This window comes from Mirounga angustirostris, unplaced genomic scaffold, assembly GCF_029215605.1.
Source record: "Mirounga angustirostris isolate CCGP_5_RB_7025 unplaced genomic scaffold, mMirAng1.0.hap1 SCAF_11, whole genome shotgun sequence".
In the NCBI taxonomy this organism is placed as follows: domain Eukaryota; kingdom Metazoa; phylum Chordata; class Mammalia; order Carnivora; family Phocidae; genus Mirounga; species Mirounga angustirostris.
In genome coordinates this window covers 29919444-29929913 of record NW_026991719.1, presented here as the reverse complement: position 1 = coordinate 29929913, position 10470 = coordinate 29919444, and the positions used below count along the sequence as shown (strand labels likewise).

At 34.5% G+C, this 10470-nt stretch overlaps 1 pseudogene; it reads left to right on the top strand.

The window, feature by feature from the left end:
- The first annotated feature begins 9337 nt into the window (after positions 1-9337).
- Positions 9338-10222, top strand: LOC123853730 (small ribosomal subunit protein uS2-like; annotated as a pseudogene).
- The last annotated feature ends 248 nt before the right edge of the window (positions 10223-10470 follow it).

The window sequence follows — 10470 nt, the reverse complement described above, 5'->3', positions numbered from 1 at the left end:
CTGCACAAAAATCAGAATTTTTTACCCCCACAGGAGCAATACTGAAATTTTCCCCTGGCCAAGGTGAATCACTAAATACACTTGTACTTAAAACTTTCCTGTGTAAAGTATGTATACTGTATTCCATAAGATGGAACTCTGGGGTCTTCATCAACCATTTGCTAAGGCATGTGAACTAATGCAAATGTGAACTAATGGTTATAAGAAAAAAGCTGACCTTGTCTACAGGTGAAATCATTTGGAGGTGAGAAAGTATTTTGTCACTTGTCTGGGTGAGAATAAAGTTCTCTGCTGTCATAATTTAAACACTCACACTCCCCCCACCCCAACCTGTAGTCCTTAAACTGACCAACAATATCAACATATAACATATATCTTACTTTTTTCTTAATTTTCTCTTTTCCTTACTAAAGTATAAACTTCATGATGTCAGAGATTTTTCTTTTTAAGATTTTATTTATTTATTTATTTGACACAGAGAGAGAGAGAGAGACAGCAACAGAGGGAACACAAGCAAGAGGAGAGGGAGAGGGAGAAGCAGGCTTCCCGCCGAGCAGAGAGCCCAATGCGGGGCTTGATCCCAGGACCCTGGGATCATGACCCGAGCCGAAGGCAGCCACTTAACGACTGAGCCACCCAGGCACCTGATTGTCAGAGTTTTGTCTGTATTCTATTTTCCTGCTATAACCTATAAGTTAATAAATGTGCCTGGTGCATAGTAACGGCTCAATACATATATATTTAATAAACTGAATGAAGTAGTTGAATGAATGAATGGATGGGACTTATTTAAGTCCATTTAACGCTATGATAATATAAGAAATTTTTTTTTCTTAGAGAGGGAGAGATGGGGTGGATGGGGGGGCAAAGGGAGAGGGAGACAGAGAATCTTAAGCAGGCTCCATGTCCAGGGCATTCATATATTCTGAATCTTACTATTTTTATGTTAGATTCACCTTAGAGTTTATGCTTTTATTTTGCTTTAGCAAAGCTTAATGTTTAATAAATGACAGAAACTGTTACCCCCGTCATTATTATATGTTACCTTCTTACAAATTCAGTAATTTATAAAGTTTTTTCTTTCCATTTTGGTACTTTTCTTGTGTATTTTTATAGGTCCTCTCAAATTCTGTTGTTAATCAGATAAAGTATAAATTAAAAATAAATATCATTTACGTCTAACCCAAGAAAAATCTATTTTTAAAAACTCTACACTGATTGCTAAAATATTATTCATATACCTATTCTATCAAAACCCTCCAGAAAACAAAATAAGTTTGTAAGAAATACTTCTTTCTACTTTGTATCAGTGAACAATTATGAATTTTGAATAATTAAATAATTCCCACAAAACTGTTGCATAAAGTTATTTATTATAGTAATGGGAGTTTTGTTTTAGGATATGTGCTGTAACAACATTGGTAAGAGAAGTGCAACATTTTCTATTGAGAAAAATATAGTCAAAGGTAGTTAGTGCAGAAAAATCATTAAACATATGTAAAAATTACATTCTAATTTCTGGGAGGCTTTGCACAAAAATAAGTTATTAGGTTGTATTACTTCACCATCAATTTACATTGATCAAACATACTCATTTTCCCACAAATGCTAACTAATCAGTGTACAGTTGATTAAATGAAACAAAAGATCTGATATTGCCTATGAATATATATTTTGTCTTCTATAATACATGTTAACATTCTTTTTTTTTTTTTTGTTAAAGATTTTATTTATTTATTCATGAGAGACAGAGAGAGAGAGGCAGAGGGAGAAGCAGGCTCCCAAGGAGCAGGGAGCCTGATGTGGGACTCGATCCCAGGACCCTGAGATCATGACCTGAGCCGAAGGCAGACGCTTAACCATCTGAGCCACCCAGGCGCCCATATAGTACATGTTAACATTCTAATTGCTATTTTGAACTGTAAATATAAACACAAAAATATTATTGGAGTTTAAAATTTAGTTGAAAGTACAAAAAAAGACAAAAATTCAAACACTGATAGGTGGTCTAAACATGACATTTATTTGTGTACCAAAAGAGTCTTTGTCAGTTAGTCTTTAGAATCTGTAATAATGTTCTCCTTAAGAATGCTGCAGATTTAAGTAGGGATTTTCAAGTTATAATGGCAGATAATGACAACTAGCTTGCTCTCTCCAACAACTAGTTGGGAGAGCAAAATGTGTATTTAATACACATTAAATATTCCAAAAAGTTTCAAACTTTTAGCAGCATTGGAAACTAAGAATCTTTAGTCTGCAAGGTTCAAAGAAGTATTTTTATTTACTAAAGCATAAGTGAGCTCATGAGGCAGAATGTAGTAGACAACAGAGATAAGGAGGGACCATAAAAACTTCCATTCATCTATCTGTTAAACTGATTCACTCTCCCCCTCAGAAAGAGAGAACTGTATCATCTTTCCCCCCCAATCTGCCTCATTCATGCCTCTCATTTTACAATCAGTTCCATTCTGAGTTGAGAGAACTATAGAAATAGTGCCCTTTGGAGAATGGTGTTATTTACAATCTCTGCTAATGAAAGAAAAAAAGAAGTTCTAAGAATATCCAGAAACAGATATCTACCTCATGGGCATACCAGGCAGTGAAACCAAGATATCCTTCCTTAGACCAGAAAACTTAAACATTACAAACAGCATTAGACTACAAAAACAAAACTTACAATTACAAAACAGCAACAATAAAAACTATTTTGCACCAGCTGCTGGATGGGCTAATCAGTTATCTCTTTGTTTTACAAATTAAGAAAATAATTCTAATAGTAATCTCATGGTTATTCTAAGAAAGAAGAATTTACTGATTTAGACCTGAAACTGATATAACAGCAGATGAAGCTTTATATCTTATGTTTCATAGATGTCACAAGTCACAAAACAACAACAATCACAAAACAAACCAAAAACCCAATCTTTAGGAGAAAGATGTACCACATGAGTAGAAATTAGTTTTAAGAAACATACTATATTATGTTCTCAGTAAGAGCGTTGAAAGCTATGTGAAAACACAAGAAACCATGATCAAAACTGAGTCGATTTCAAAGTCAGGAAGAAAGGAATAGAGTTCAGCGAGACTAGGCAATACCGCAATGATTTAATACTGCAGACTAAAATTCAGTTTTGAAAACAATGGAGCATAGTCATGGTGTTGGAGAAACTGATCCATCCCATGGAGGACAAACCTAGTGCACTTTCCCTGAACACAGAATAACAAAAAAGGGGAGGACAATCACAAACTACAGGGTAAGACATGGGGAAGATAGAATGAGAAAATTTATCTTCCCAAGGAGGAAATCAAAACCAAAGGGTAATGAAAGAAAATCAATATAAGATATAATTTAAGAAAACATTATACAACTGAAGAAAGATTTGACTTATAAGACAAAGTGCTTACCAAGAAAAATACCCATCTTATCCTAATGAATTTGTAAAACATTTCAAGAAAAAATTAGTAATTCTAAAATCAAGGAGGCTGAAAATCAGTCTTACTCCAAGGAATAAAAAAATGACCTTTGAAACTTCTGTAATAATAAATGCAGAAGAGAGTAGAGTAAAATCCACAGTATTTTGAGAGAGAAAGAAAGTAAAAAATACTTAATATGCCAGATGGTTTGTCAGTCATGTTATGTGCGTAGAGCAGAGAAAGTGAACCACCTATGTTCTCTTAGAAGAAACACGTGAAGATATATTCTAGCCAGCACAAACATAGATTAATTTAGTCATCAAATATTTAATGATTGCTATGTGTAGTACCATTATTACAGTAGACACTATATTAGGCACTAAGGATAAAAATTTCACATAGTACTAGAAGGCGATACTTGTACCTACACATTGCTAGAGAGAAAACCAGGAGCTGTGACCCAGAGAGAGAATCAAAAAAGATCCCGGAGAATGCTTTCATTGTGTTGAGAACTAAAGAATGAATAGTAGTAATCAGAGTCATTGGGATGAAGGAGAAAGTATTTTCAAAGATCCTGGGAAGAAAGTAACCATGACATAGCTCTGGAACTGAAAGAAGCCACTGTGGCTATAGAGGAGAAAAGATGATAGTGCCACATGATGCATGGGAAGTAGTAGGGACCAGAACATGCATGGCCTTACAGGCCATATTAACACTTTTGATCTTTATCTGAAAATCATGGGAAACCATTGACTGATTTACGGTAAGTGTGTGTGTGTGTGTGTGTGTATTTTGTTTGCATATGAGGTACATGTTCAAATTTACATTTTTAAAAGTTCACACTGGTTGAAGTATTTAGGAATAGATTAAACGGGGACAATTTGGATATAGGGAAACCATCTATGACACCATTTTATTTGTGCACCTCCAGAGATGATGAATTAGAGTAGTGGTGATGAATACAGAGAAAGTATACATTGTAAAGATATACCAGACTGAAAACTAGGTTTTGGATGTGTGCAATTGATTGGATATTAATATCTTTTCACTAAGATAAAACATGTTAGAAGAGGTGGGTTTGGTGTTAGGGAGAAGGTTACATGAATAGGGTCAGGAAATTCTAAGTGTGTGTATCCTTTGAGACATTTAATTGAAAATTTCAGATTTCAAGGAAGCAGTTGGGTCTGGATTTCTGAAGAGAGTTCTCAGACAGAAATACAAGTCTGTGAGTCATCACGTGTGGGATTTATTAAAAACTTTGGAACTGGATAAGACAGAGAAAAGAGCTCACAAATATACAAGCCTGGTAAAGATGAACTGATACTAAGCCCTGAAAGAAGTTAAAATTAAACTGAGAATAAATATTTTGCAAACATAATTTTTAAAAAGGATTCCTAAGAGAACATATATAATAAATGGCTTTAATAAGACAGAGGTTTATTTCTTTCTCATCCAAAATAAGATTCACGTGTAGCAATCCAGGCCTTAATTGGTACTGCCAAGGTTATCATCCTCAGCAAGTAATTTTGATTCTCAGGTTCTCCTTTGGCTCCAAGATTCCTGCTATAGCCCTACTTTATGTCCTTATTCCAAGCAGGAAAAGGAGGAAGAATGTAGAAAATCCGGAAGGCTTACCTGATTTATACTTCAACTCATTGCTCACTCTTGGGTGCAATGTCACTGGGAAATGTAGTTTTGGGTTGAACACATTGCCATCTGGAATGAAATGTGCTTTCTGTTAGTAAAGAAGAGAATAGGTACTTGGGAAGGCAACTGTGGGAAATCACTCTTATACACTACTATTTATGGTATATATTATTACAGACTTTCTGAATGAAATTTTGGCAAACTTTATTCAAATATTTAAATTTGTATACACTTCGGATGGAGTGTTTTCACTTTTAGGAAGCTATTCTAACGAAACAGAGAAATTCTGTCTCACCAAGCAGATTTGGGAAGTTTACAGCTATGGTCATCCTGGTATTTAAATTGGAAACAATCCAAATGTCAAGAAAAGCAGTCAAAGTTGTAGGTTCTGGATATCACCTAATTAATTCTTGAGTGGGGCATGGGATATAGTTGTGCCCCTTAAGATAATTGAAATTGGAGTTCCTGGTCCCATTATTTTAATAATAAAGCTTCAGCAACCATATCAAACTTAAGTCTTTCTCTTAAGTTTTGATATCTTATACTCTGGTCAGCTTTCCCAAAGTAATCTCCTCTTTCATTCTCACTTGTCCAATGCTCTATAGCGTGGTGCCAATTAAACACTGTATGTTGCTCTAGTCTGTTATCAGTATTGGAAACAGGTAAGCTTTATCATCATCTAATTATATTTGGTTTTGTCATTGGGAGATTTCATGTCCTAGTCGGTGAGAAATATGATATTTGGTCCATTCTTCATCTTTCAAAAACTATGTGAAATTTCTTTCTTCCTATCTATGGTGGGAGACCACCAGCTATATTCAGTTTGTTTCCATAGGACCTTAATTTTCCTAAACAATTTGGCTTGCATAACAAATACTGAGAAAGATACAAATTTATTCTTTATAAAAAGATAATTACTTAACAGAAAAAAGAATATTATATACATTACACTTATATCATTAAAATTAACTACTAAATTAAGTTAAAATTACTAAATCACCTTTCATATGTATTATAACTTTGTTAAACTTCATATTAAATTTTCGTCTTATGATTATAACTAAAGAGTTATGCTTTTATTTACAGACTCAACTTGTTCAAAATAATTATATTTTCTCTGTTATGCACATATCATCAAAATGTAGACAATGAGAATTTTTTTAACTGAGTTCATATAATCCTTGCACTATCCCAGCTATCTTTGAAATCTTCCTCGTTTGGGGGCAGTCATAATATGTTCCAGGTCAAAAGATGAGCTATTATCTAAGAAGTGCTAGTTCTTTTTTTAAAAAAGAAGAGAAAAATTTTAGAAAGTAAATTCTCGGCATTGGGGGCTGTGCATCACATTTTTGCACATGAGAAAGTCTGGTAGATAGGATGAGATTAATGGTGGGTCAAATTCAAGCTAGGACTAAAAAAGTTACTACTTTTAAAAAGGCCACAAGTTCACAATATTTCTAGCTTCATGTTATTAAATTTTTTTTATGTGAAGTTGAGTTTATCAGTGACATGCACACTTAAATTATTAATCCTTCCCTAAAGTTTTAAATGTGCCCTTTTTCTTTAGTAATTCTTATGCTTCATTTACTTCTATTTTAGAGTCACTTCATTGTCTTTCACAATGTTCAGAAATGTTCCCTAATGTGTTTATTCTCTTTAGTCATCTTATTGATAGGTAGTGAAATAAAATACATAGAAATAAAAGTTCATTTTATTTTCATATTGTAGAAATGAAGTTGTAGATAATCAGAGATTGAAATAATTATTTTTAAAATAAAATGTTAAAGTGTGTGCTGTTAAAATTATGTTTTGTGACATATACAACAATGTAGATTTTAAGTTAAAAAAACTCATTCTATGTAGTTATTTTTAGCAAATAATTAATGATACCTTTTTGTGTGCTGTTATGAAGGACAGCATTTGTTATTTTGTAGGTCTCAGTAATCCTTGTGCAAATATGAAATGCAAATACATAATTAGCTAATTTATTAATCATTCATTTAAGATATTATGTACTCTGTGTCAAACATTCTTCAAGGTCTAGGGATATGATAATAAATAAGATACTTATATCTCTCTCCTCCCCTAAGTTACAAAAACAGTTGAGAAAACATCCAGTTAAATAAATGATTATAATGCAGCTTGATGAATGTTATGGTAGGAGAAACTAGAATTTTATGGGAGCCTATTGCAATGGTACAGACCTGTCTTAGTGATGGTCTTCCTCTGAATGCCACATTTAGGTTAAGAAATAGAGAATGAATAGGACTTAGCCAGACAGAGAGTAAAGGTTGCATAGTGGAAGTGATGGCCTTTCAGAGTGAATGTCATCTATATTTAGGAGTCAGACATTATCTAAAGGGCAAAACTAAGTCATTGAAGGGACTTAGGTAGTGAATAATTAGATTTGCATTTTTAGAAATATTATTTAGACTGGAAATTTGGAACTGTAAAGGGACAGGGTGAGAGGAAACAGAACAATTAGGAAGCTGTTTCAGAACTTCAGGAAGGGATGATAATGGTCTAGAACAGAGTGGGACAAAGTGATGATAGACAGAAGGATAGAAAATAACCCATATCCAAACCATCAAAAAAACCTGTTGAATTTATTATCAAATGTTTCCAGAATCTGATCACTGTTCACCATCTGACTTGCCACCATCCTGGTACAAGCCAACAACACATCTCATTTCAATTATTGCAATAGTCTCTTAACTAGAGCCAGATTTAGCCAATAAAAATTTTATCTGGCAACCCTACTCCTAGCTGCTCTCCCACCTCTGCTTCTTCTCCCTTGTCAGTCTCTTCTCAACATGGCAGCCAGAGTACTGTTACGAAAACACAATCTTGAAAAGCTCTAAAAACCAAAACTGGGCACAATGTACTATATATTTTTACAGTGCTTGGTTTAATTTGCTAATATTGTGTTTAGGATCTTTGCATTTATGTTAATGAGTGCTTTGGTTTCCAGTTTCTCTCTTTCTCAGTCTACCACGGTCAGGTTTTGCTATTGATGTTAACGTCTCATCATTAAATGAATTAGGGAGTAATCTATTTTTTTTCTGTATTCTCTGAAAATGTGTTTATAAGATTAGATTTATCTTTTCTTTGCAATTTGGTAGAATTTGGCTGAAAACCACTTAGGCCTTGTGTTTGTTATTGTTCTACATTTTAAAATACGATTCAATTTATTTGTGATAAGACAATATTGTGATAAGTCAATTTTTATAACATTATTTTCCAGAAAATTGACTATTTTGTCTACATTTTCAAGCTCATTGTCATAAAATTCTTCATTGCTTTTTCTTCCTGTAATCTGAGTTTTATCTGTACTTACTGTTTTCCCCCTTTTACATCCCTCATATTATTTATATGTGTTGCTGTTCTTAATTTTACCAGTGGTTTTTATTTATAGTTTAAAAATAATCAACTTTTATCTTGTTGATTTTCTCCGTTGTGTATTTGTTTTGAATTTCACAAATTTTTTTTTGAATTTCATAAATTTCTGATCTTGTATTTATTATTTCCTAACTTCCATATTCTTTGGTTTATCGTATTTTCATATACTATCCTGTTTTTTGTATTTAAAATTCTCATGTATTTTTTTAATCAAATTTCATGTAACTGTTAGATCTAGATGTCCAATTGATTCAGTTTATTTTATTTCATTTTATTTTATTTTATTTTGGCAAGAATATTTCATAAGTAGTGCTATGCAAGTCTCGTTGATTGTTTTACCTTATGTATGAATTTCCTGAATAATGAGCTGCTTGCCTAAGTAAAATATCAAGAGATGAACAATGAAGGATTAAGTATAATTGTTAAGTGTAATGACCAATTTTAATAGATTTGTTACATCTCAGTATTTAGTCTTCTTTGTGAACCTCAAATTGTCCTATCTTCGGCTAATGGGGGTCTCTTTACCTTGCCTCCTGTGTCCTTTTCTAGTCTGTGATAGCATTTAGGTATAGGATTTCAGAAATGACAAGATGACTAGGCTCACCTTGGATATTTTTGATCACAGCTTAGAATCAGATATATCTTCAAGGGGCCCTGGTAGTTCCTTTTGGTGGAAAATAATATTTGGAAATTATATCTGGGTGGTAAGTTTCCATTTTCTACTGGGCTATCAGTTTTTTGAGCATTTTAGTAGAGACCTAAGAGATATGCATTTAATTTATTTTAAAAAGAAAAAAAATAAATTCTACCTTTTCCTGCTACTTAGGAGTCCATACAGCATTGTCCTAGGTTCCTGTCAGAAAGGGAAACGTTCACTATGTCTGGACCTCGTGGCGTCCTGAAAATTAAGACGAAGGATGTCCTTAAAGTCCTTGCAGGAGGAGCCCACTTAGGTGTCACCAACCTTGACTTCCAAATGAAACAGGCCATCTACAAAAGGAAAAGTGATGGCATCTATATCATAAATCTGAAGAGAACTGGGGAGAATCTTCTTTTGGCAGTTCATGCCACTGTTGCTATTGAAAATCCAGCTGATGTCTGTATCATATCCTTCAAGAATACTGGCCAGCGGGCTGTGCTTTAAGTTGTAGTTGCCAGCGGGGCCACTTCTATTGCCGGCCACTTCACTCCTGGAAACTTTACTAATCAGATCCAGGCAGCGTTCCGGGAACTGCGACTTCCAGAAGTTACTCTATCCCAGGGCTGACCGCTAGCCTCTTACAGAGGCGTCTTAAGTTAACTTGCCTACCACTGGTCTGTGTAACGCAGATTCTCCTCTGTGCTATGTGAGCTTGGTCACCTCACACAACAACAGTAAGCACCCGCTCGGTGGGTCAGATGCGGTGGATTCTGGGCCCGGAGATTCTGCGCATGCGCGGCACCATTTCCCGTGAGCACTCTCCGTCGGTCCTGTCTGATCTGTACTTCCACAGAAATCCTGAAGAAATTGAAGAGTATACTGCTGCTAAAAAGGCTGCGAACCAGGAGGAATTTCACGGTGAACGGATCTCTCTAGCACCTGAATTTACTGCTACTAAACTTGAGGTCGCAGCTGTGTCTGCAGGCAGGCAGGTGCCCTCTGTGCCTGCCAGTGGTTCCCTACCGAAGACTGGAGCAAGCAGCCCCCTACCCCCACTGAAGACTGGTCTGCAGCCCCGCCTCTGCTCATGCCACTGAATGAACAGTCACTGAGTGGTCTTAAGCTGTTCTTCCACTAGCTCTTAAATAGAAAATGGAATATAAAGTTGGCAGAAAAAAAAGTTTCTAAAGAAGTAAGTAAATAAACTACAAATTCATAAAATTGATTTCCCAAATTTAAATGACAATCATAGGATTTTATTTGTTTGATTTATATCTTTATCTTGTCTTTTTTACTGAAAATCTTCGTTCCTAATGATATTAGTATAATAACGTATATGCTGTAATCTATTTTGTGTGTGGTGGAGTGTG